Source organism: Felis catus, chromosome A2 (genome assembly GCF_018350175.1).
Source record: "Felis catus isolate Fca126 chromosome A2, F.catus_Fca126_mat1.0, whole genome shotgun sequence".
Taxonomy (NCBI): domain Eukaryota; kingdom Metazoa; phylum Chordata; class Mammalia; order Carnivora; family Felidae; genus Felis; species Felis catus.
Genome location: NC_058369.1, coordinates 129,009,204 through 129,034,102, shown reverse-complemented (window position 1 = coordinate 129,034,102; position 24,899 = coordinate 129,009,204). Strand labels below are relative to the sequence as shown.

Sequence of the window (24,899 nt, the reverse complement as noted above, 5' to 3'; positions counted from 1 at the left end):
GTAAAAGTAAAAGGATTTGTTCAATTACCACAGTGTCCTATAATTGATTTGATGTTTTGGATTCCTCAATGGCCAAAAATAATTAATTTTTTTTGAGACATGTACATGAATTAAAGAGATGCTTGGGCTTTTTAGGTATATACTACAATTACACTACCACAAGATTAGTCCTGTGTTCAGATGCAAAGAAATGAAGAATCTGTGATAACTTTTCTTCCTAACCCTTGCAGAAGAGGTACAAGGCCAGACCCATGGGCTTAGAAGACAGCAGAGGTGCCTAAGACGCTTGGAAAACTTCCCATCCATGATGAATGTACCTGTGCCTCATTACTTCTCACCCCTCTTTTTCTCTCCCTCTCTTGCTGTAACCTCTTTCCATTTCTTTCTCTTTTTTCTTTTAAACAGTTAAAAGTAAATGATTATTTAAATCACCTATCAATAAACGAACTAAGAATTGCTTAATCAAAGCCATGACTTCAGGTTATTTCAATATCTTTCATCAAGTGAACATCAGTGGGTTTGTGCACTGAGTTCTGATTTTATAATCTCTCATTTTGCAGTTCTAGGTTAAAATCCATTCACTCACTATTTCAAAAACCACATTTTCTTATGGTCTCATCTCCTTAGAGAGGAAAAGTCATGCTTAAAATTTACTAGCTAATTTAACACAAATTGCTACCTAAAGAAGACACTGGTAAAAATAGAAAGAAAAAAAATCTGGTATTCTGCAAATTCCCAAAGCAATTGGTCTAGGATTTGGGAAAATGACAAGAAACAAGAAATTTTTATTTTAGTTGTATGCAACCAAATTTCTAGATTGACCTCAAGTATTCTTAATTAAAGGGAGAGTTCTATAAATGCAATCCCAAATCCCCAAGGGTAAGAGGTAGATAATTATCCGAGTGCACAAGAAAATGTTTGTAGAACTGTATGTCATAGTGGTTTTAATACATAACATATAGTGTTCCTGTGTGGAACATATGCTTCAACCAGGAAGACAGAGGCTGTAGACAACTGAGCTTAAGTCTTTCCTGGCATCCCTGCCTACTTTCCCTACTTAAAATAGAGATCCAACAAAGCAGGATAGTGGAGAACAGTCTGCTTAGCAAATATATCCAATCAACTGATAATTCCTCTCTTTCTTTTTTTCTCTTTCTTTCTTTTTTTTTCTAAAGCTTGGTTTTGTTTGTTTGTTTTGTTTTTTCTCTAAAGGCTGAAGGTTTATCAGTTTTGTTGATTTTTTCAAAGAACCAACTCCTAGTTTCATTGATATGTTCTATTGTCTTTTTTGTCTCTATTTTATTTATTTTTGCTCTTATCTTTTTTCCTCCTTCCTTTTACTGATTTTGGGCTTTGTTTGTTCTTCTTTTTTAAAGTTTATTTACTTATTTTGAAAGAGAGTGAGCCACTGGAGAAGAGAGAGAGAGAGAGAGAGAGAGAGAGAGAGAGAGAGAGAATCCCAAGCAGGCTCCACATTCAGCACAGAGACCGATGCAGGGCTCAAACTCACGACTGTGAGATCACAACCTGAGCCCATATCAAAAGTCAAATACTTAACCAACTGAGCCACCCAGGTGCCGCTACTCTTCTTTTCCTAGATCCTTTACATGTAAGGTTATATTGAGATTTTTGTTTGTTTGTTTCTTGAGGTAGTCCTGTATTGCTATAATCTTCCCTCTTAAAACAGCTTTTGCTGCATCCCCCAAATTTTGGACCATTGTGTTTTCATTTTCATTTATCTCCATGTATTTTTAAATTTCTTCTTTGATTTCTGGTTGACCCATTCATTATTTAGTAGCATATTATTTAGCCTCCCTATATTTGTGTTCTCCAGGTTTTTTCTTATGACTGATATCTACTGTCATATTTGTTGTGGTTGGAAAAGATACATGATATGACTTCAGTGTTTTTGAATTTACTAAGACTTGTTTTGTTGTCTACCATGTGTACTACTGTGAAGAATATTCCATGTGAATTTGAAAATAATGTGTATTCTGATATTTTTGGAAAGGATATTCTGAATATATCTGTTAAGTTCATTTATTTCTCCTTAAAAAATATTATTATTTCCTTTTTTCCTCTCTATGGTTTCTGTTTTAGGCCAACAGTGTCAATGAAATTCAGAGGCTTTACAGATCTTTTTAAAAATGTTCAATAGTGACAAAATTGTTGTTTAAATTTGTATTGATAATCATAATCTTTCCATATATATATCCAAGTACTTGTGATGGCCTTCTTCCTCAGTTTTACTAACACCAAGAAACTTTTGATATAATTATGCTACCTTGGAATGTCATATGTAAACATATGTGTAATATTATATGTTCACTGTCAATTTTAACTAATTTTAATGATACATTAGTACTATACTAATTTTAATACAGTATTAGTCTTTTGGTCCATCAGACGGTCTAGGAAGCTCTTAAATAAATTAGGCATCTATTAAATCCATATTGCAAAAGACAACTTGCTATCATTATCAATTGTAATCCATGGTCATGTAATAGAAACTTGTGGGAATAATGTAGGTTACTCTACTACCTTCTAAAGCTTTAATTTTACCATTTCTTCACCACTATCACTAATTTATAAAATATTCAGTTTTGTTATTTATTTTTTAAGAATGTAAGTTTCTTTTTAAGATTTATTTTTCAAATCCCAGAGATATAAATCTAAATCTTAGCTCTGATAGATCCTATACACAAGCCCTTAGGAAAGTTATTTTAATCTTCCCAATCTTCGATTTCTCTGATGGCTTAAAGAGGAATAATTATAACACCTATGTAACAAGCAGTGAGGGTAGATCATACTGTGCACCACTACTAAAGCAACTATGTTGGAATCTTCTCAATACAGCCCACACACCATCACTACTTTTAGGAGTATCAGAAATCTCAGTCTTGGAATGGTGAGAGTTATGGAGGGCATGGGAACACTTGACAACTCATACTTGAGCACACAAAGTCCTGTCACATAAAGAGACTTGACCCACTAGTAGTTTAGAAGGTCCTAGCCTGAGAATGAGGAAGACTCAAAGAGCAAAGGTTGGCATCTTAGCACATGATTGCCTTTCAAGCACTCCCTGGAGGGCTCTTGTATGGTTCCCTCTTTTCCACCTAGCAACACCACCAGGTCTTTAGATACCCTTCCCAATACCATCTTCTCCAATGTTAAGCCCTTTTTCTCTCCTTTTCCATTTTTTTTTAAGGTTTATTCATTTCTCAGAGACAGAGAGACAGAGTGTGAACAGGGGAGGGGCAGAGAGAGAGAGAGGGAGGCACAGAATCTGAAACAGGCTCCAGGCTCTGAGATATCTGCATAGACCTGGGGCTTGAACTCATGGACTGTGAGATCATGGCCTGAGCCAAAGTCGGACGCTTAACTGACTAAGCCACCCAGGTGCCCCTCTCTCCCCTTCTGTTGAGCAAACGGGGCAGAGACAGAAACCTTTATAGCCATTAGCATAATGTAAAATAGAATTTATTAGAAAAAAATTATAAGCAGAAGAGCAGCTTATAATTAAGTTACAAGCAGAAGAGAACTGATCATCACATTCAGACAGAGGCATGCCTCAGGGGGTTTACCTCTGATGAACATACCATAGAAAGAGTTCCTGGGGGTGGGGAGAGACCATGTTAATGGTTTACATGTTTATAGGGACAGGTGCCAGAGAACAATAAATGCTCCTGGTTGAGGAACTGGCCTTGTTTGAAAAGCAGAGCCTTTGGGATCAGCAACTGAAATCTGCCAGAGCTTCCTTGAGCTAACTCAAACCTACTAAGACCGATTTTTATGAAGATTCTAAAAGGGAGAGGAAATGAGCCTCCGGGGTTTCCATATGTGTTTCTCCTCACTATTATAGTTCACCAACCCTCATTTTCTACAAGTTGAAGAAGAGAATGGGCAAAGGAGTGTGGTCAGCATGTTCTCTGGGGGATTTTATTTCAATGGTCTCTACCATCCCTCTTTATGGCCTACTCTTTTGTTTCTCAAGATCCTAATTAGAATTAAAAACAAACAAACAAACATCAGTAGTTTATTTTTAATTGCACTTCTGCTGTGACAATTTCTCTTGAGACAACACTGGAAGAGGATAGAAGTTCTGGAAACAAGGAAAACATGAAGATAAATATGTCAAGATCTTATCTTGCTACTTCTATCTCACAAGGCTTTTCCTGAGAATTAAACGAGATAACGTATGTATTTATCCTAATTCCTGTTAAGCACAAAAATAAGGGCTTGATTTATTGAGCTTCACTTAGGTGGCTATTAGTTAGAAGTCAAGTCTGTCATGAAATGTCCCTTACACACAAATTAAAAATGAAGACAACAATACATTTCAGATTCATTCAATATAGCGATTTTTCTGTGACTACTTCTTTAGATTCAAGCACTTTAAGCTGACTTGTTGGTTTGAGGTGTATCTGTTAATTATCAAATAAAACTGGTTTCATTATTCAACCTCCAACCCTGCCATTTATTGTCACTGAAATGTATGGCATATATGGGATCCAATGTAAAAAAAAATCATACCATTTACAACTGTGTATTAGCAATAAATAATACAGGCAAGCAAAGTAAATAAAAATTTAATTTAGTAATAATATTTACTTCTAATAATAATCTACTTGGTTCTCAAGGGTTATAGGTAAAATACATCTTATATCCTTAAAAAGGTCCTAAATACTAGGAATATTTAGCCTTATTTCTTAGGAAAGGAAAATAAATACAGGAGAAAATAAATCAATGGCCCAAACGCTATATGACTAATAAGTGTGAAGGGCAAGACTCAAGTCTAGATCTACCTCAGTCTCTAAATATTATCTCAGTCTCTAACTCAACCTCTCACTAGTAGATAAAACTACCCAAATCACCCACTACTCATTTCCCCAGAACTACTAACTTAGAGAAGATTTCACTGACTGTATGCATAGTGTACTTATTTTCTGAGAGTTATTGTGAAATCCCTTATCCTTATAATTCTAATAATGAAGAAAATAAATTGAAATGAAAATACCATGGGACTACTAAGGGATATTTATCTTAACATCCTTTGGTGATAAACAAGCAAGGTCTTTCTCATCTGAAATCTGGTATTAAGCACCAGATTAACATTGAGAAACAACAAAATGATACCTAAATCTTAAGGAAAATTAATGAAGCTTCCTAATTATCTCACCTGTTACTCAGTTGCTATAAGCTATGTCAGAACTTGAGTCAAATTTAAGCTAATTCCCATTGACTACTAGAATAGCAATATTCTTGGTTATTCCCCTTTTCCCTTTAATGCTATCAATCCCAATATGTTACATGGCCTAGAATTTTCATGAATAAATCTTACATTCAAAAGCTTCTTTTAGTTTTAGCACCTGTCAGGTTACTGATAATAAATGCTTGGCAAAGGGATTACTCTAACGTTTTGCACTGCATACAACATAATATTGTATTATGTACTGAATAGATAGAAATAAATACCCTCCCCCCAAAAAAAAGCTCTATATGTATCAATATTTGGGAGGAAGGAACCTCTATTTCAGTCAAATTAGCACATATCACATGGGCATTAAACTATCCACATAGTCACTGCTAATTAAATTCCTATACAGAGTACTTTAGTCCAAACTTCAAAGACCATCATGACCCAGTACTATAAATAGGTGCATAGACAGGTATGTAAATGAAAATGCATGCATAATTATACATACATTATACACAGATATATACACATGTGCACATTTGAGCTACTGCATTCCAAAGCTTCAGTCTATCATTTCATCATGTTATATACATGAAGCACTCACAATATACAAATCTCTAAGACTCACTATTGTTTGTTTTTATTTAATGTAAGAAAAATAAGTTTTTTCAAGAACTCTACAGTCTCTTTTAGAATACTAAAAACTGCATTTGAATATTAATTTTGTCACTTTCTATGCATAGATATGTCTCTTTTACCCATGCTCAGTAATTCAAGATGAGAGTGTCCCTGTATTAAACTATACATACGCTGCATTAGTCAGAGTTCTTCAGGGAAACAGAACCAATAGGAGACAATAGCTAGAAATACAGAGAGAGAGAGGGAGAGACAGAGACAGAGACAGCTAGAGCTAGAAAGAGATTTATTATAATATATTGGCTCATGCAGTTTTGGAGGCTAAGAAGACCCATGATTTTCCATCTGCAAGCTGGAGACCCAGGAAGGCCAGTAGTATAGTTTGAAAGCCTGAAAGTGGGAGAGCTGATGATACAGATTCCAGTGTCTGTTTTAGGGCCTGAGAACCAGGAGCACTGAAGACAGGAGAGTATCAATGTTCTGGCTCAGGAAGTCAGGCAGAGAGCAAATTTAAGAATCTTTCACCTTTTTGTTCTATTTAAGTCTTCAATGACTAGATGATGACCACCCTTACTGGAAAAGACCATCTGCTTCATTCAGGTCACCAATTCAAATACGAATTACTTTGTAACACCATCAAAAGGACACCCAGAAATAAGGTTTAACCAGATATCTGGGCATCTTGTAGTCTACTCAAGTTGTCCTTCATTTACTCTCATCATTCTTCAAATAGTGGCTCATAAAATAAAAGCAAAGAGGAAAAAAAAATTAAATGAGGAAAAATAGATTAATATTAGCCAATTTGTAAATGGTTAATAGAATAGGTACCTGAGGGTGGCTAGTTAGTTCAGCTGGGCAGAATGTGATACTAACAACACTCATGTCATGGGTTTGATCCTCAAGAGGCCAAGAAAGACATTAGTTTTCATGTTTAATAGAATAGGTGCCTGAACAGAGGTGAAACTAAAATGAAATTCTGAACTCTTGTAGGCTTTGCCATGCACTACCCAAAGAGGAATCCCTAGTTCCTCTTCCCAAATCACACTGGATTGATGAAATCCCACAGTGACATTGAAATGGTTTGATGAGATGCAGACATGATGTTTGAGAAGGTTAAATCTAGAAGAAAAAACAAAGGTTTATATTTCTAATTATACAGTGTGAGATTTCTTGGCATCCCCATGCACTAGGGTGTCTCAAAGCTAAAAGCTTTTAGAAAATTAGTGAGTTCAAAAGTGGAGTGAGGAGTAAGGAAAATTAAAAAGCAAACTTCTCAGTGAAGCTGTTTACTAAAAACAGAGCTAAGAGTAAGTTCAGGCTAGCCCTGTGGAGAAAAGTGAACCAACAAATCAAAAGTCAGAGTCAGGGGCACCTGGGTGGCTCAGATGGTTAAGCATCTAACTTTGGCTCAGGTCAGGATCTCATGGTTCATGGGTCTGAGCCTGCACTGGGCTCTGTGCTGACAGCTCAGAGCTTGGAGCCTGCTTTGGATTCTGTGTCTCCCACTCTGTCTTTGCCCCTTCCCTGCCTGCGTGCGTGTGCATGCTCTCTCTCTCTGTCTCTCTCTGTCTCTCTCTCTGTCTCAAAACAAACAAACAAACAAACAAACAAACAAACAAACATTTTAAAAAAAAGTCAGAATCAAGGGCTTACCAGGATCCTGGACAGCATCAGAAACAAAAGCTCTGGCAGGGAATCATGCAAGGTTAATGGCCTGCTCAAATTTAGTTGAGCTGTAAATGCATAACTAAGTAATTCCTACATGGAATGTCCTCTGTGACCCAAGAAGACTTTGTTTTGGGACACACAAAACTGTGCATGGTGTGAAGAAAAGTTTTAAGGAGGAAGGATTTAATCTATGAGGCCCTTTAAGGGATGAATGGGCCCACAGTTGTGGCCCATAGATAGAACTGTGTGTCAAGAAAATAGACCCTAGTCCTAGATTTGTTACCAGCTGCCTAAGCATTCATGGCAGTTATTAAATCCCTCAAGAAAGCAGAGACAGAAAGAACATAACTTAACATCATAAAAGCCATATATGAAAGGCCCACAGCTAATATCATCCTTAATAAGGAAATACTGAAAGCTTTCTGCCTAAGATCAAGAACATGGCAGGGATGTCCACTTTTACCACTGTTGTTCAATACAGTACTGGAAGTCCTAGCCTCAGCAATTAGACAACAAAAAGAAATAAAAGACATCCAAATTGGCAATGAAGAAGTCAAACTTTCACTCTTCGCAGATGACATGACACTCTACAGATATTCTACAATGGAAAACCCAAAAGACTCCCCCAAAAAGCTGCTAGAGCTGAAACATGAATTCGGCAAAGTCGTAGGATATAAAATCAATGTATAGAAATCAGCCGAATTAAAAAAATATTAACGTTTATTCATTTTTTGAGAGACAGAGAAACGGAGTGTGAGTGGGGGAGGGGAAGAGAGAAAGGGAAACAGAATTCTAAGCAGGCTCCAGGCTCTGAACTGATAGCACAGAGCCTGACCTGGGGCTCCAACCCATGGACTGTGAGATCATGACCTGAGCCAAAGTCGAACGCTTAACCAACTGAGCCAACCAGGTGCCCCAATCAGCTAAATTTTTTTATGCCAAAAATAAATCAGCAGAAAGAGATATCAGGAGTAGATTCCATTTACAATTGCACCAAAACCCAAAAGATAACAGGAATAAACCTAAACAAAAAGGTAAAAGATGTATACTCTGAAAACTATAGAAAGGTTATGAAAGAAATTGAAGAAGACACAAAGAAATGGAAAGACATTCCATGCTCATGGAAGAACAAATATTGTTAAAATGTAGATATCTACATATTCAATCTACATATTCAATGCAATCCCTATCAAAATAAGACCAGCATTCTTCACAGAGCTAGAAAAACAATCCTAAAATGTGTATGGGACCACAAAAGACCCTGAATAGCCAAAGTAATGTTTAAAAAGGAAACTAAAGGGGAAGCATCACCATTCCAGACTTTAAGCTATATTGCAAAGCTATAAGCATCAAGACAATATGGTATTAGCACAAAAACAATCATACAGATCAATGGAATAGAATAGAGAACCCAGAAATGGACCCACAAATAAATGGCCAGCTAATCTTCAACAAAGCAGGAAAGAGTGTCCAAAGAAAAAAATACAGTCTCTTCAGCAAGTGGTGCTGGGAGAACAGGACAGCAACATGAGAAGAATGAAACTGGACCACTTTCTTACACCATACACAAAAATAAATTCAAAATGGATGAAAGACATTTCCTGGTGAGACAGGAAACCATCAAAATTCTAGAGGAGAACACAGGTAGCAAACTCACTGACCTAGGCTGTAGCCACTTTTTATCTGACATGTCTCTGGAGGCAAGGAAATAAAAGCAAAAATGAACTATTGGGACCTCATTAAGACAAAAACCTTCTGCACAGTGAAAGAAACAATTAACAAAACTAAAGGCAACTGACGGAATGGGAGAAGATATTTGCAAATGACATATCAGGTAAAGGGTTAGTATCCAAAATCTATAAAGGACGTACCAAACTCAACACCCAGAAAACAAATAATCCAGTGAAGAAATGGGCAGAAGACATAAATAGACACTTTAACAAAGAAGACATCTAGATGGCTAACAGACACGTGAAAAGATGCTCAATATCACTCATCATCAGGTAAATACAAATCAAAACCATGAGATACCACTTCATACCTATTAGAAAGGTTAAAATTAAGAACTCAGGAAACAACAAATGTTGGAGAGTATGTGGAGAAAGGGAGAATTTACACTGTTGGTGGGAATGCAAACTTGTGCAGCTACTCTGAAAAACAGTACGGAGGTTCCTCAAAAAATTAAAAACAGAAGTACCCTACAACCCAGCAATTGCACTACTAGGAACTTATCCAAAGGATACAAAAATGCTGATTTGAACGAGCACGTGCTCTCCAATGTTTATAGCCACACTATCAACAAATAGCCAAATTACAGAAAGAGTCCAAATGTCCATCAAACGATGACTGGATAAAGAAGATACGGCATATATATACAATGGAATTCTTTTTTTTTTTTTTAATTTACACCCAAGTTAGTTAGCATATAGTGCAGCAATGGTTTCAGGAGTAGATTCCTTAACGCCCCTTATCCATAGCCCATTCCTCCCAACCCCTTCAGTAACCCTCTGTTTGTTCTCCATATTTAAGAGTCTCTTAAGTTTTGTCCCCCTCCCTGTTTTTATATTAGTTTTGCTTCCCTTCCCTTGTGCTCATCTGTTTTGTATCTTAAAGTCCTCATATGAGTGAAGTCATATGATATTTGTCTTCCTCTGACTAATTTCGCTTAGCATAATATCCTCTAGTTCCATCCACATAGTTGCAAATGGTAAGATTTCATTCTTTTTTGATTGCTGAGTAATACTCCGTTGTATATATATATACCACATCTTCTTTATCCATTCATCCATCGATGGACATTTGGGCTTTTTCCATACTTTGGCTATTGTTAATAGTGCTGCTATAAACATGGGGGTGCATGTGTCCCTTCGAAACAGCACACCTGTATCCCTTGGATAAATGCCTAGTAGTGCAATTGCTGGGTCGTAGGGTAGTTCTATTTTTAGTTTTTTGAGGAACCTCCATACTGTTTTCCAGAGTGGCTGCACCAGCTTGCATTCCCACCAACAATGCAAAAGAGGTCCTCTTTCTCTGCATCCTCGCCAACATCTGTTGTTGCCTGAGTTGTTAATGTTAGCCATTCTGACAGCTGTGAGGTGGTATCTCCTTGTGGTTTTGATTTATGTACAATGGAATTCTACTCGGTGATGAAAAAGAATGAAATATTCCTATTTGCAACAACGTGGATAGAACTGGAATATATTATGCTAAGTGAAAGAAGTCAATCAGAAAAAGACAGATATCATATGATTTCACTCATATGTGGAATTTGAGAAAAAAACAGATGAACATAGGAGAAGGGAGGGAAAAATAAGATAAAAACAGAGAGGGAGGCAAACCATAAGAGACTCTTAAATACAGAGAACAAACTGAAGGTTGCTGGAGAGGAAGTCGGTGGTGGGATAGGTTATATGGGTGATGGGCATGAAGGAGGGCACTTGTTGGGATGAGCAATGGGTGTCATCTGTAAGAGATGAATCACTGAGTTCTATTCCTGCAACCAAGACTACACTGTATGTTAACTAATTTGAATTTAAATTTAAAAAATTCTAAAAATGCATAAAATACCTTGAAACTACTAAATAATAATAATTTTACATTGGTTAAGAGTCCTGGCTTCAGGGCCAGACAAGCCAGGTTTGAATGATTATTGTAGTTGGATTGTGAATTGATTACCTCCTCTTTGGCTTTCACATCCATAAAATAGTAGTAAATATCTACTCCAAGAGCATCTGCAAGGTTTTAAACAAGAGGATAATCATCTCAAATGTTTAGGAAAATGCTTAGCAGACAAAAATTGGTAAACAAATGGCAGCTAGTCTTAAATGTGCTCTTTAGAGAATTTTAAAAAACCTAGACATTTTACTATATTTGAATCATATCAGTATAAATAAATGATATCTGAAAAAAAACTTTCTAGGCTACTTTTCTTGTCTCTAAAATTAGGAAATTCTGAATTGTTCTAAAATGTCACAACTCAATATCAGGTCCAACTATTGGACGAATATAAGAGGGTAGTAATTCATTTAGGCGGATATTCAAATTTCCCTTCAGGTTTCACTTCCAGTCCCTCACCTGTGATCCAATAGAGGATATTCATATGGTTTTAGGCAAGGTAAATTCCACCATAAGTGTTTTTACAGCTGTCAGAGTTGTCTAAAGAAAATTCCAAAATGTAAATGATACAATAACAAGGAACTGACAACTAGAAAACAATCTCATAATGGGGCAAATAATAGCACTAAAGACTCTAACAAGGAAAACAAGATGAAAATGTTTTCTCAATTCAAATAATAGCTTAAAAGAAAAAGTATGCTAATTTTATATCTGTGCCAAAAAAGCAGAGTATTTCTTCTCTATATTTCATACATTCATTCATTTATGCCTTCATCTAACAAATATTTATGTAGCACTTGCAATATGTCTGGAACTATACTAGGCTTTGGTGATAGAGCAGGGAACAAAACAGACAGACATCTCAGCACTATTGGAGCTCACATTCCAGTAGAGGGTGGGGTGGGAAGATAAATACAGAATGTCAGAGGGTGACATATGTTACAAAGAAAAATAACATAGGGAAGGAAAATAGGGAATGGGTGATGGGGTGGGAGATGCCTCCTTGTACACAGAGCTGTGGGGAGATGGGATTCTGGGAGACAAGGTTAACCTGGGAGTTCTTGATTTCTTGAGATGACTGGCATAAACAAGAGTAAATGACATAATCAACAAGACTCAGTTAGTTCTAACGATCCCATGGTGGATGGTTCTGGTGAAGCTGTGAGAGTGGAGGTTAGGGAGCAGGACCGAGGCGATGCCAGGATTGTGCAGAAGTATGAGTACCTTCTTATTCTGCCAAAGTTGATGTGAAGGCTCATAGAAGGCTCAATCACATGTAGATGGTTTGAAAACACATAATAACCAAATATGTGGATGGATAGGAAGAAAGTGAAAAGAAAACTTCTACCTAAAGTTAGGTAAATCAGTGTAATATTTGAGAGGAAAAAAAGGGACACTTAGAAATGTAACTATTGAGAGGCTGGCAGGAGGATAATAATGCTTAAAACTTTCACTTTAAACAGTGTGTGTACTTTGGATTTAAGGTAGAACTAATGTAAGAAATTAGTAGGCATACTTTAAGGTATTAGAAAGCTAAACTCTTAACGCAGGAATACAAGTTTACTGAACATGCAACTTCTATTTAAAAACTAAGTGACCTTGATTCTGTTAGGATTTTTACCAAGATTTAAGAAATCTCAATACAAAGAATAGAAAATGCACGTTGAAAAGAGCAAATGAGAATTCATATCTCAAATCTGTATGTTCTATCTATTCTTGGAGGGGGAAAAGCACATTAAACAAGGCTCTTATGGGGCGCCTGGGTGGCTCAGTCAGTTGAGCGTCTGCTTCGGCTCAGGTCATGATCTCACAGTTTGTGGGTTCGAGCCCCGCATCAGGCTCTGTGCTGAAAGCTCAGAGCCTGGAGCCTGCTTCAGATTCTGTGTCTCCCTCTCTCTCTGCCCCCACCCTGTCTCTCTCTCCTTCAAAAATAAGTAAACATTAAAAAATATATAAAAACAAACAAAAAAACCACAAGGCTCTTACTTCTCTCTGGCACTACTATTTATTAATGCTACATGAACTAATTTCTTGGCACTACTATTTATTAGTGCTACATGAGCTAATTTCTTATAACCTCCACTACACTCTGTCCCTCTCTCTCCTTCAAAAATAAGTAAACATTAAAAAAAAATTTTAAAACAAACAAAAAAACAAAAAAAACCACAAGGCTCTTACTTCTCTCTAGCACTACTATTTATTAATGCTACATGAACTTGAGCTAATTTCTTATAACCCTAAGGAGGTAATCATGGAATCTGGATTTAATATTTATGCTGATTTGCAGCTACCACTGAGAGAGGTTTTGAAGACTGTAAAAGGATCAGAGTGACAATATGCAATTTCCTGATTAAAGAAGTAAAAAATTTTTAATTTCTTACTGCACTGCTGACATCATTCACAAAAAGAAACATTTTAGAGCAATTCAAGAAATAAAACCAAAAAAAAAAAAAAGAAAAGCAATAGATATACTGAGAATTTTGTACAAAAACGAACAAGAAAACAACAAAAACAAACCAGCAAACAAATAACCAGGAGTACATAAACAAAACACAAAAAAATTACCCTTTTTTCCATGCTTAGATTTTCTATATCCTCTGCATAATACTCTTCCAAGTTATAATTAATGCATTTGCCTTTATGAAATTTAGATTTTTATGATATGATATGGTATAAATGTAATGAACTCTAAGTTTTAAAAGTTACAGGAATATACAATATATGTTTCAAACCTTCCAAGATAAAATTGGCTTTTATTCTACCTCTCCACTCCACATGTCACAAAGTTGTTTTTAAAATGATGAATTACAGCTCCATAGAAAATATGTTAGATTTTCACACAGAGATCATTCCACTAATGTGATTCAGTCAAAAGATATTTCATCTGTTGTAGTCAAAAAAGAAATGACAGATTGCTAAAGGAGGATGAACTTTTGATTAATAGAAATGCACACATGGTTACAGAAAAATGATTTGTTGAGAAATCTAAATAAAACTAATACCAAAAATATTAAAAGATACAAAGAAGGTAGTTTTAAGAATTAGTCTGCACTTGATCTTCAGAATGTTAGTAGCAATTAATACTTTTTACAAATATTTTACATCTTTAATAATTGTGACTACTTAAAGAACAATGAGAAAAAATACCAATTTCTTTCCTCATGATTGTATTCTTCTCTTTGAATGGTGTGTAAATTATTATCTGTCTTCTCTTTATAATTTTACCATATCTGTAGGTGCTCCTAGACCACATATCATTTAGTTTCACCTGCTTTTAAAAATGGAATCATATAATATGTACTCTTGTGTTGGTTTTATTTCAATCAATATCATGTTTCTGAGGTGCAATCATACTGTATGCAGTTCATTTTCAGCATTATACAGCATTCAGTTGTGTGAATATATTATAATTTGTTAGTTTTGTCAATGGACATTTTGATTATTTGAAGTTTCTTTTTTTTTTTTTTACTTATAATACTGCTATGAACATGTATATATGTATTGGTATGATGTACAAAATTTCCTCTAGGGTATATACATCTATGAGTGCAATTTTAGGATTGTAGGATGTGCGCATGTTTAACTTTATCAGGTAATATCAATTTGTTTTCCAAAATATTGCTAACAAACCATACCTGTTCCTGCAGTGTATGCATCTTCCTCTTTGTCCAAATCCTCACCAACACTTAAACATGATAAATAAAAAAGCATAATTTTGACAATCTGGTGAGATAAAGTCACATATTTTCATTATTAAATAGCACCATTAATATTAATAAGCCTAAGCTTTGCTTATTAAACTTTGCATTTCTTTTGTGAATTTCCTATTTAAAGCTCTTATCAATTTTATATTGAGTAATTTTCCTTTTCTTTGATAGATTTGTAGAAATACTTTATATAGTTTGAATACAATATTTTGTCAGTTATTAGCATCGTAAGTATCTTCTCACAGGTTGATCTTTATCTTGTAACTTTATAGTATATTTTCATAAGCAGATGTTCTTAATATTAAGATATTTTAAATTAAGGTTTATATTTGAGGTAAGCTTAGTTGAATATGAAGTTGTGAGAAATAAAGAGAACAACTGGAATAAATTCAAAGAATCCACACCAGGACTTATAAAGAGTCAAAGTTTTGAAAATGTAAGTCAAATAGAAAGTCTTGAAAGCCATGAGAAAGGACACTGTATGTCAGGACAAAAATAATTCAAATGACAGTTTTATCTAAAAAAAACATGGAGGCCCGAAGAAAGTGGTACCACATTTTCAAGTGCTGAAAGGAAAAAAACAAAAAACAAAAACAAACAAACAAAATCCATAAATCCAGAATTCTGTATCCAGAAGTATTCTTCAAGAATAAAGCAATAATGAAAAAATTTCCTAATAACACTGGAAAACAAGCAAAACAATGGCAGACTTCAGGGCTAGCTTGTTAATAATCACATTATTTGTATATGGGCTAAATGCACCAACCAACTAAAGACAGAGATGAGTAGAATGAATTACAGAACATGACCTCGCTATATGGTTTCTATAAGAAACTCACTTCAAGTGCATTGATATATGAAGGTTAAAAGTAAAGTAAGTAAAAGACCTAACATAAAAATCTTAATAAAAAATATCAAGAGTGACTATATTAATATAAGATAAAGTGACTTCAGAGCAAAGAAAATTGCTAGAGACAGGGAAGGCATTATATAAACAGGAAAAGGGTCAATTTATTAAGAAGACATGGCAATCCAGAACCGAGATCTGCAAATTATATAAAGCAAAAAGGTAATAAAACTGAAAAGAGAAATAGGTAAAATCCACCATTATAGTTAAAGGCTTCAATACACTTTTCTCAACAACAGAACAATTAGATAATCAAATTAAGTCTGACATCTTATATTAAAATTAACTCAAAATGGAATTGAATCACAGACTTAAATGTAAATGTAGAAATTCTAATGTAAAAAATGCAAAACTTTATCTAAAAACATGAGAAAATTATTGGGATCTAAGGCTAGGCAAAGAGTTCTCAGACTTTATTCCAAAAGTTTGATCTACAAAAGGAAAAATTAATCAACTGGATTTCATCAAGAACATTTTTTAAAATTTACTATGTGAAAGGCCCTATTAAGAGCATGAAAAGACAAGTTACAAAGATGGAGAAATATCTGAAGATCACATATCCAACAAAAGACTAGTATCTAGAATATATAAAGACCTATCAAAATTTAACAGTAAAAAAATGCCACACAATTAGATAAAGGACACAAAAAATATGGAAAAAAAACTTCACTGAAGAAATAATACACATGGCAAATAAGAAAATGAAATGATGCTAAATGTCATTAGCCACTAGGAATATGTATATTAAAACTACAATGAGATATCACTACTTACTTAATAAAATGGATAACATAAAAAAAATAGCGATAATATCAAATGCTGGTGAGGATGTGGAGAAACTAGATCACTTCCCTTGCTGGTGAGAACATAAAATATAGCTACTTTGGAAAATATTTTGTCATATTCCTTTAAAAATTAAACATTCAACAACTATACAACCAAGGTATTTCATTTATATCAGAAAAATAAAACCATATGCACATATAAAAGCTGTACAGAAATATTTATTGTAATATCACTTATAATAGAATAAAATTGGAAACAACACAGATATGCTTCAGTGTGTGAAGAGTTAAACTTTGGCTTGTTCATATAATGGAATGATACAACATAATAAAAAGGAATGCTGTATTGTTTTTCACATACTACCTAGATGAATCTCCAGAGAACTGAGCTGAGTGATAAAAAGCAATCCTGAAAGGTTATACATTATTTGATTTTATTTATATAACATTTTTGAAATGGAAAAAATAAACATAGAGTTTGAGAGCATTAATTGCCAGGGATTAAGGGTGGGTGAGAAGGAGTTAGATGCTTCTATAAAAGGAGACATGAGGGATCCTTGAGTTGTTGGAAATGTTTTATATTTTGACTATAACAATGTGATTATCCTGGTTTTGGTACTGAACTACCAGTTTTCAAAATGTTTCCCGTTGGGGAAAACTGGGTGAAGAAGAATACAAGGAATCCCTTTGTGCTATTTGTTAGAACTGCATATTAATCTAATGTTAAATAGAATAAACTTGTACTATTTAATTCTATTTTCTAAACTTATTGAATCTTTGTATTTATATCTTTTGCCAAATACAGGGAGTTTCCAACTATTATTTGAGTACTTCTTCAATTCTGCCCTTTTTCCCCTTTCTTGAAGGACTCCAATGACACAAACATTAGATCTTTTGTCATAGTGCATGGCTCTCTGTGCTTTGGCTCATTTATCTTTTCAGTCTATTTTCTTAGTTATTTAGATTGAGTGTTTTCTATTGTTATGTCTTATAATTCACTAATTACCTTCCTCTGTCTCCTCCAGTCTGCTGTTCAACTCATCCAACGATTTTTTTTAAATTTCAGTTATTATATTTTCAGTTCTGAAATTCTCATTTGGTTCTTCTTTACATTTTCTATTTCTTTGCTGAGACTTTTTTCCCCTTCATTTTTTTTTTCATTTATAATTGCTTTTTGCAGCATTTTTCCTTTATCATGGCAGTTCCAAAACCTTAATGAGGTAAATGCAACATTTCTGTTATCTCAGTGTTGGCATTTTCTGGTTTTGTTTTTTCATTTAGTGTGAGATGATCCTGGTTCTTATTATGGCAAGACATTTTTTATTTAAATGTGTATATTTGAGGTATTATGTTATGAATCTCATGGACACAATGCCAAAAGATGAGATGCATAAGATCATGATATACAATTGTCATGAATTTCAAAATCTAACTTAATTAAAATAAAATGAAAACTCAAGAAAGTTTTTCAAAAGAAGATGATGAGTAGATTTAAAAATGTATATATAGACATATAAAGGGATAAGAATTCTTGAAGCATCACTAAAGAAGAACCAAGCAAGCATACAAGGCCCATCAAATATTAAGACTTATAAAGCTGTAGTAATTTAGACACACTGATAGTCACAAATACAGATAAACACAAAAAAATTAATGGAACAGATTTAAAAACCTATAAAGCAACCCAGAAATATATGGAAAAAATGTTACTTACACTTTTTTCCCAGTTGGACAAATATATTTTTAATTAAGCTAAACGGAATTTTGAAATCCATGAGAATTGCATATCATGATCTTATGCATTTCCTCTTTTGACATTATGCCCCTGAATATGTTTCTTTATTTATGTAGGTCTTCTTTATTGTATGCCAATATAATTTTATATTATTTATATCTTATAATGGATATTTTCCTAGATTTTTAAAATTATATTTATAGTAAGTAGCATTTTTAATTGCATTTTCTAACTATACATGCCTTATTGAAAAGCATTTGATTTGTGTATGGATCTTTTATCTAGATAGTCTGCTAACCTCATTTATATTATAAATATATAATTCTCTATATTACATACCTTCTTCAAAGTCATAGAAATCTATAAAGTTTTAACTTTTAAAAATACTTATTTATTTATTTTAGAGAGAGTGAGAGACAGAGTGTGGGCAGGGGAGGGGCCGAGAGGAGACTCAGAATCCGAAGCAGGCTCCAGGCTCCGAGCTGTCAGCACGGAGTCCAATGCAGAGCTTGAACCCATGGATCATGACTTGAGCCAAAGTTGGGTGCTTAACTGACTGAGCCACCCAGGGCCCCTCATGTCACAGAATTCTAAATAAATCTATATAGAATGTCATTATACTATTTCCATGCCTTTTCATCTTTCCTACTTTTTATTTCTTAGTCTATTTTGGATAATTTTTCATAAAAATACATTAAAATTCAATACCTTTCTTTTTGCCTATGTTCAACCATTGTTTACATATTAAATTTGAAATATTAAATTTACATATTAAATGTGAAATATGTACTTTAAACTTTTAGAAGTACTATTTAGTTCCTGTTCAAATCTAATTGAACATATTGGTATTCTCTGGTTTTTAAATTATATTTTATTATTTTAATCATGTTAAATTTGCTTACTTTATATTCTGCATCTGATTTGTCCTATACCCACAGTTTTGGTACGATTGATTATGGAAGATTTTGGTATTGTTACTCTTAGTCACGGCTGGTTCTTTCACATATTTAATGGTTTTATGATTTCATGCTTCTTGAATTTTATATGTGGCACATTTCTATTTTCTTTAGCACTGGCTTTAAAGTGTTAATTTGCCTCTACCTGCTGCCTAGGAAAAATATTGATGTTGGACCTGTTTACAATTTTTGCTTAACGTTTTCAGACAACATAGCTCACGGGATTCTTTCCCCAAAGGAGCATAACTATGGGCTAGTTTTTAGGAATTTTCAAGAGAAACTTTTCTTTTTGCTGCCTTCAACTAGACTCAATACCAAATGAGGCAGACATTCCACTGGATACATCTGCAAGGTACGTTCTTCATGTTTAAAGGTGCATAGGCACAGCTTCCTCTCGCTTGTTAGTAAAAGTTTATAGTGATCCAACCACAGATAAATTGAATGAATATCTATATTTGTATACACAGTTTATTCAGCCACATTGTTACCTATAAATAAAGTTCAAATTTTTCAACAATATTCATTTATCTTAAAATGACTGTTTGACTTTATTTGTTTCTACTTAATTTTGTATTTGCTTTTCTTATTAATGGTCAGTACGAATGTTAATGGGTGAAATATTAAACTCAGAAATGACTCTAAACATTTCTCTTTACATATATTCTAGATTACAAGATTAAGTGATGTTTCCTAAATGTCAGCCTTATACTCACCTTTCACTCTATCCTCTTCCCTCAGTCTGAATTACCATCTTACCCCATCCTCCACCCTGTCACATTTGCTGAAAATTTACTACCTCAAAGCCCAAGTGAAACAGGAGTTGAGTAAGCACTCACTTACTGTCTGCTCCCACAACGATACCACACTGTCATGGATTATTTATTTTTTCCATGTATTTTGAACATTAATAAAACTCATTCATCCTGTGTGTCAAATCTATAATTAAAGATCTGGTTAGAAAAAACTTGACCTTTCTTGTTATATGGTTAAAGCAACATAGACTAACCTGTTTCTTCAAATGGCAGAATTCAGTACTCAAAATACTATATATAAACAGAATCTTTATTTGAAAACAATGAAAAATGACTAATGGCACATAAAGGAAATTGATGACTAGTGATTTGAAGTAATAGCTATGTAACTAAACATCTTGGAGAACCCACTTGGGGAGCTGTTTTTTTTTTTTTTTAACGTAATATAATTTTGAAATAACAAAGAAATGAGACTTGGAAGTGATTTTTTTCAACTATGGCTTTGAGATGTACATTACTTTGAAAGTGGAATAGTTGCATTTTAGTAATGGATTAGAAAAACATATGAATTAACGGACCTAACAGAATTACAGTAAAGATGTTAACAGAGAGAAGTAAAAAAACCAATAAATCACCCTTCGAAGGGATACAAAACAGAGCCCTCTCTCAGTTGTGTATTTGGAAAATGAATCATTCACTACACAAGTAAACACCTGAAGGAAGGGTGCAATTTAATTGATTACACCGATCACACTGTGACAAACAACAATGGCTTTTCATTAACATTTATAAAAGAACTACAAAGGTTACAAACAGTTCATGGTTTTAATGTTCCTTCATTGCTTTCTTCACCTTCTTCTTCTACTTCTTTTATATTTTCAACCATATTCATTTAGCATTCAGCCAAAGAAACAGCGGGACTCTCTTGAACCTGCCACCAATGATTTATTAAGCTCATTTTCTATTCATTTGTTTATAGATCAAACACAGAAAGAAAAGCTCAACAATATTGAACATATTTAATAAAAAGCACACACACCAAGTATTTAGACTTTGTATTGTGCTAGGTTAGACATTTTGGAAGAAAGACAATAATTACACATAGGCAATTGCTTTGATGTAGCCTCTCAAATCAATACAGCTACTTAGTACAAGGTAGGCATTTATGTATGTTTAGCCTTGGCACTCTTTCCAGAGTATGACATTTCAGGTAAATGTGCTTTATTGCAGACATGGGAAAACAGATCAATGAACTTCTCATTGACAGCCTCTTTCTCACTTGCTAGCCTTTATAAATGGGATGTCATTAATCTCCCATTCACTACAACAGCAGTCTCCAAATTGGTTGATTGTGCACCTCATTAGTAAAAAGTTTTTGTTTTGGCTACTCTTGCTTTATTATTTATAAATAATAAAACGCATTGCTCTCACGTAGAGTATAAAATATACAAAATTTTCCAAAAGTAGAAATTTTAAATAAACTTTAGCAAAAGAGAAGTTGTAATATTTTCCTCCTGTACTTTATGGGTCATTCTGCTCACTCCCTGAGGTACACATGCATCATTTTGGAGACCTCCATTCTAGAAAACCTGTGTGTCCTGTGAGACACAGCATATAACTAAATAAAATAGATATCTAAAGAATATAGGAAACTCTAATAATTGTTCTTCTGATAGTTTCCCATAGAATCAGAAGGTTTTCATTAAGTACTATTCATGTTTAATGAACATTGTGAATCTTTAATATCATTTCTACACGATACAACTTTTATTTCCCAGACATAAAAGCAAATAGCTGGTATTCCAGAGTGAAAAGATTAATCTTAGGTCTATCATAATTCCAAGACATTCTACACATTAACTTATTTTTTATTGTACCACTTATTTTTAAAATAAAATGATTGATTTATGCATTCTAAAAATAAGCTTGGGATATATTATCAAGCTGAACTCTTGGGTTCTGGCATATTTAACATTCATGTGTGAGACATATGTATCTAAGTTGTGCCATTAATATGGTTTTACTGTTGGTTTCAGTGATCACAATTTGTTCCAACATGCAAAAATATACAGGCAACAGTGGTCGGCTGTACATATTTCCATTTAGCAGTAAGAACAAAAAAATAATGCGATAGAGTTGAATTATTATAGAAGTAGAGCTGCTTAGAAATGTTTTAAAAATCTAAGTTATTTAAATTATTAAAATAAGGGGGTTTTAGGGGATAGCTGCATTTGTACTAAATCTCCTGCAACTCTGCATGCCTAACAAGTAGAATGATGAAAGTAGGTGGTATTCTAAATATTCCTGCATTTTAAACCCAGAGTCCTGTGTCAGGGTTTTGTGTTAATAGTGCTGCTTTTTCATGATAAGGTAGATCACTGATTTTCTATAGGTCTGTATCTTCTCAGAGAGGCCAAGATCTATCTGTTGAGTATTTGATAGACTATTACATGGCATGCATGATTATTAAAATATATAGTTTAAGTAGGCAAAGTTAAGTACTTTAGCAAAAGAGAAATACTAACTTAGATTGCATTTTGACACCTACAATGCCAAGCTAATCAGAAAATGGAGGGAACATACTATAATTTATGATAATGTATCACTGTATTAACTAAATTTCAGTTATGACCCTGGGTGTTTTTAGGCATCCACAAGTCAAATGGCTTGGACACCAATGTGAGAGTTAATTTTAAACCTCTAGGAGAAGTATGAAAATCAAAGACACGATGATTTCAGGAAAAAAACAAGATGTGATTATGATATGTGGCTTATTAATTTTTTTAGGGAACACATAGCATTGTAGAAAGTCAGTGGGCGCATCAATTTAATTAAACCTTCCTTTGTTTCTACAGATGAGAAAACTGAGGGCAGAAGGGTAAAAGGTGTCACTTAAAGTCACAAAGTAAGATATTGCAGAAACAAGACCAAACCCTGGCATCCTAAATTCTTTCCGACTATTTGCCCCACCTACAGCACAGTTCTTAGACTATTATTAAAGACACTGTTTCATAACTTAAAAGTAATTTTTATTTCTGGGGTGCCTGGGCAGCTCAGTTGGTCTGACTCTTAACTTCAGCTCAGGTCAGGATTTCACGGTTCATGAATTTGAATCCCTTACTTGGGATATTCTCTCTCTCTCTCTCTCTCTCTCTCTCTCTCTCTCTCTCTCTCTCGCTCTCGCTCTCACCCTCTCCCTCTCCCTCTCCCTCTCCCTCTCCCTCTCCCTCTCCCTCGCCCTCGCCCTCGCCCTCTCCCTCTCTTTCTCTCCCTCCCTCTCTGACCCTCCCCTGCATGTGCTTTCTCTCTCTCAAAATAACTAAAGATTTTTTTAAAGAGTAATTTTTATTTCTTTTAACAACAAAAAGCCACTTGAAGCTCATCTTGGGAAATAAGATTGATTTTAAAAAGTTTGCTCTAACTAAAAACTAATGAAAATAATTTCTTTCTCATTATTGCATTTTTAGAGCAATTCCAAAGTGTTTGGATCAACAGAAGGAGAACATATATTATATAAAGTAAAATATAACATGCAAAATAAAAATATATAAATCAAATAAATATGAATGTATATAGAAATTAAAATATATAATGCATGTATATAATTATATATAATACCTAATGCACACTTATGTACATATATAAACACACATATGCATTCATACATATATATAACATTCATGAATATTAAATTGACTTGATTATATTCACATATTTTCAAGAATTAGGTTTTTACTGTTTTATAATCATTGCCTATGAGATAAAAAATTAGAAGTCTGTGACACATTGAAACACAGAAAAATACATAGCAAGGCAAAAGAGGTAATTATTTATAAAGGAGATTTTACTGGAGAGAAAAGGAGGAAAACTGATAAAAAGTAGATTCTCCTGCTGATCAGCAATATAAGAATCGCAAAACATTTCAAATGAAGCAACTCTGGGAGGTTTTCACCATACTATAAATATATATATTTTTTAATTTTGTAACTATGATTTGCAAAAGCCTTCTTGCCAAACATAGGCAAAATAAGGCATCTTTAGCAGATGGATAGATCTCTTACATGCACAGCAATTTTGAGGAAACCTGAATGTTACAGTTATGCACAGTTTATTTCCCTATATTTAATTTTATGTAATTTTATTTTAATGTCTGCTTTGATCCCTAAGATTCATCGCTTCCTGGTGGGAAAGTCATAAATTCTGGTATTATCCTGCCTTTGAAAAGTAAACAAGGGGCACCTGGGTGGCGCAGTCGCTTAAACGTCCGACTTCAGTTCAGGTCATGATCTCAGGGTTTGTGAGTTTGAGCCCCACGTCGGGCTCTGTGCTGACAGCTCAGAGCCTGGAGCCTGCTTCTGATTCTGTGTCTCCCTCGCTCTCTGCCCCTCCCCCACTCATGCTCTGTCTGTCTCTGTCTCAGAAATAAATAAACATTTAAAAAAAAATTTTTAAAAGAAAAGTAAACAAAAATATACTGTTTCAATAGAAAGGATTTTGAAGAAAATATCGCATACATATATTGTGTGTCACAGGGATCGTATTAGAAAAAAAAGTACTTGTAAAGATTCAGGTTGTTCAGGGTGAAAATACCACCATCTTAATCTAAAGAGAAAATTTGCAACTGATGAATAAAGAACATAAATTAAGCTTTATGGTTTCTGCATAATAAAATTACACAAAGTTGGCAAAACTATAGACAGCATTATCAAGGAAATAATAAATCTGGCCATGAAAAATGAACACAACAAGGAAGTGCTGTAAGGAGAGTGTGAAAGTGCCAAGTCTTTCCATGACACTGCCTGTTGACGTTCTCCTCAATCCATTTTGCATGGTCTCTCAACATTTAATGTGCAGAACATTCACATTTGCTGGCCCGGTGCTTTTCAATTACATCCCTTTGCTTGGCCTGATACTTAACTTGCCACAGGGTGACAGGCAGAG

General features: G+C 34.2%; 2 long non-coding RNA genes across 8 annotated transcripts in view; one reads left to right on the top strand and one right to left on the bottom strand.

Moving 5' to 3' along the window:
* LOC123383964 overlaps positions 1-24,899 on the bottom strand; it is a 454,947-nt gene that overhangs the window by 185,392 nt on the left and 244,656 nt on the right. The window lies entirely within an intron of this gene.
* The window catches only part of LOC109497550, an 83,654-nt gene continuing 75,633 nt past the window's right edge, over positions 16,879-24,899 (top strand). For all 4 annotated transcript variants that reach the window (XR_002737256.2, XR_002737255.2, XR_006594425.1 and 1 more), the window contains exon 1: positions 16,879-16,931. This is a non-coding gene — a long non-coding RNA (uncharacterized LOC109497550). The remainder of the gene's footprint in view (positions 16,932-24,899) is intronic.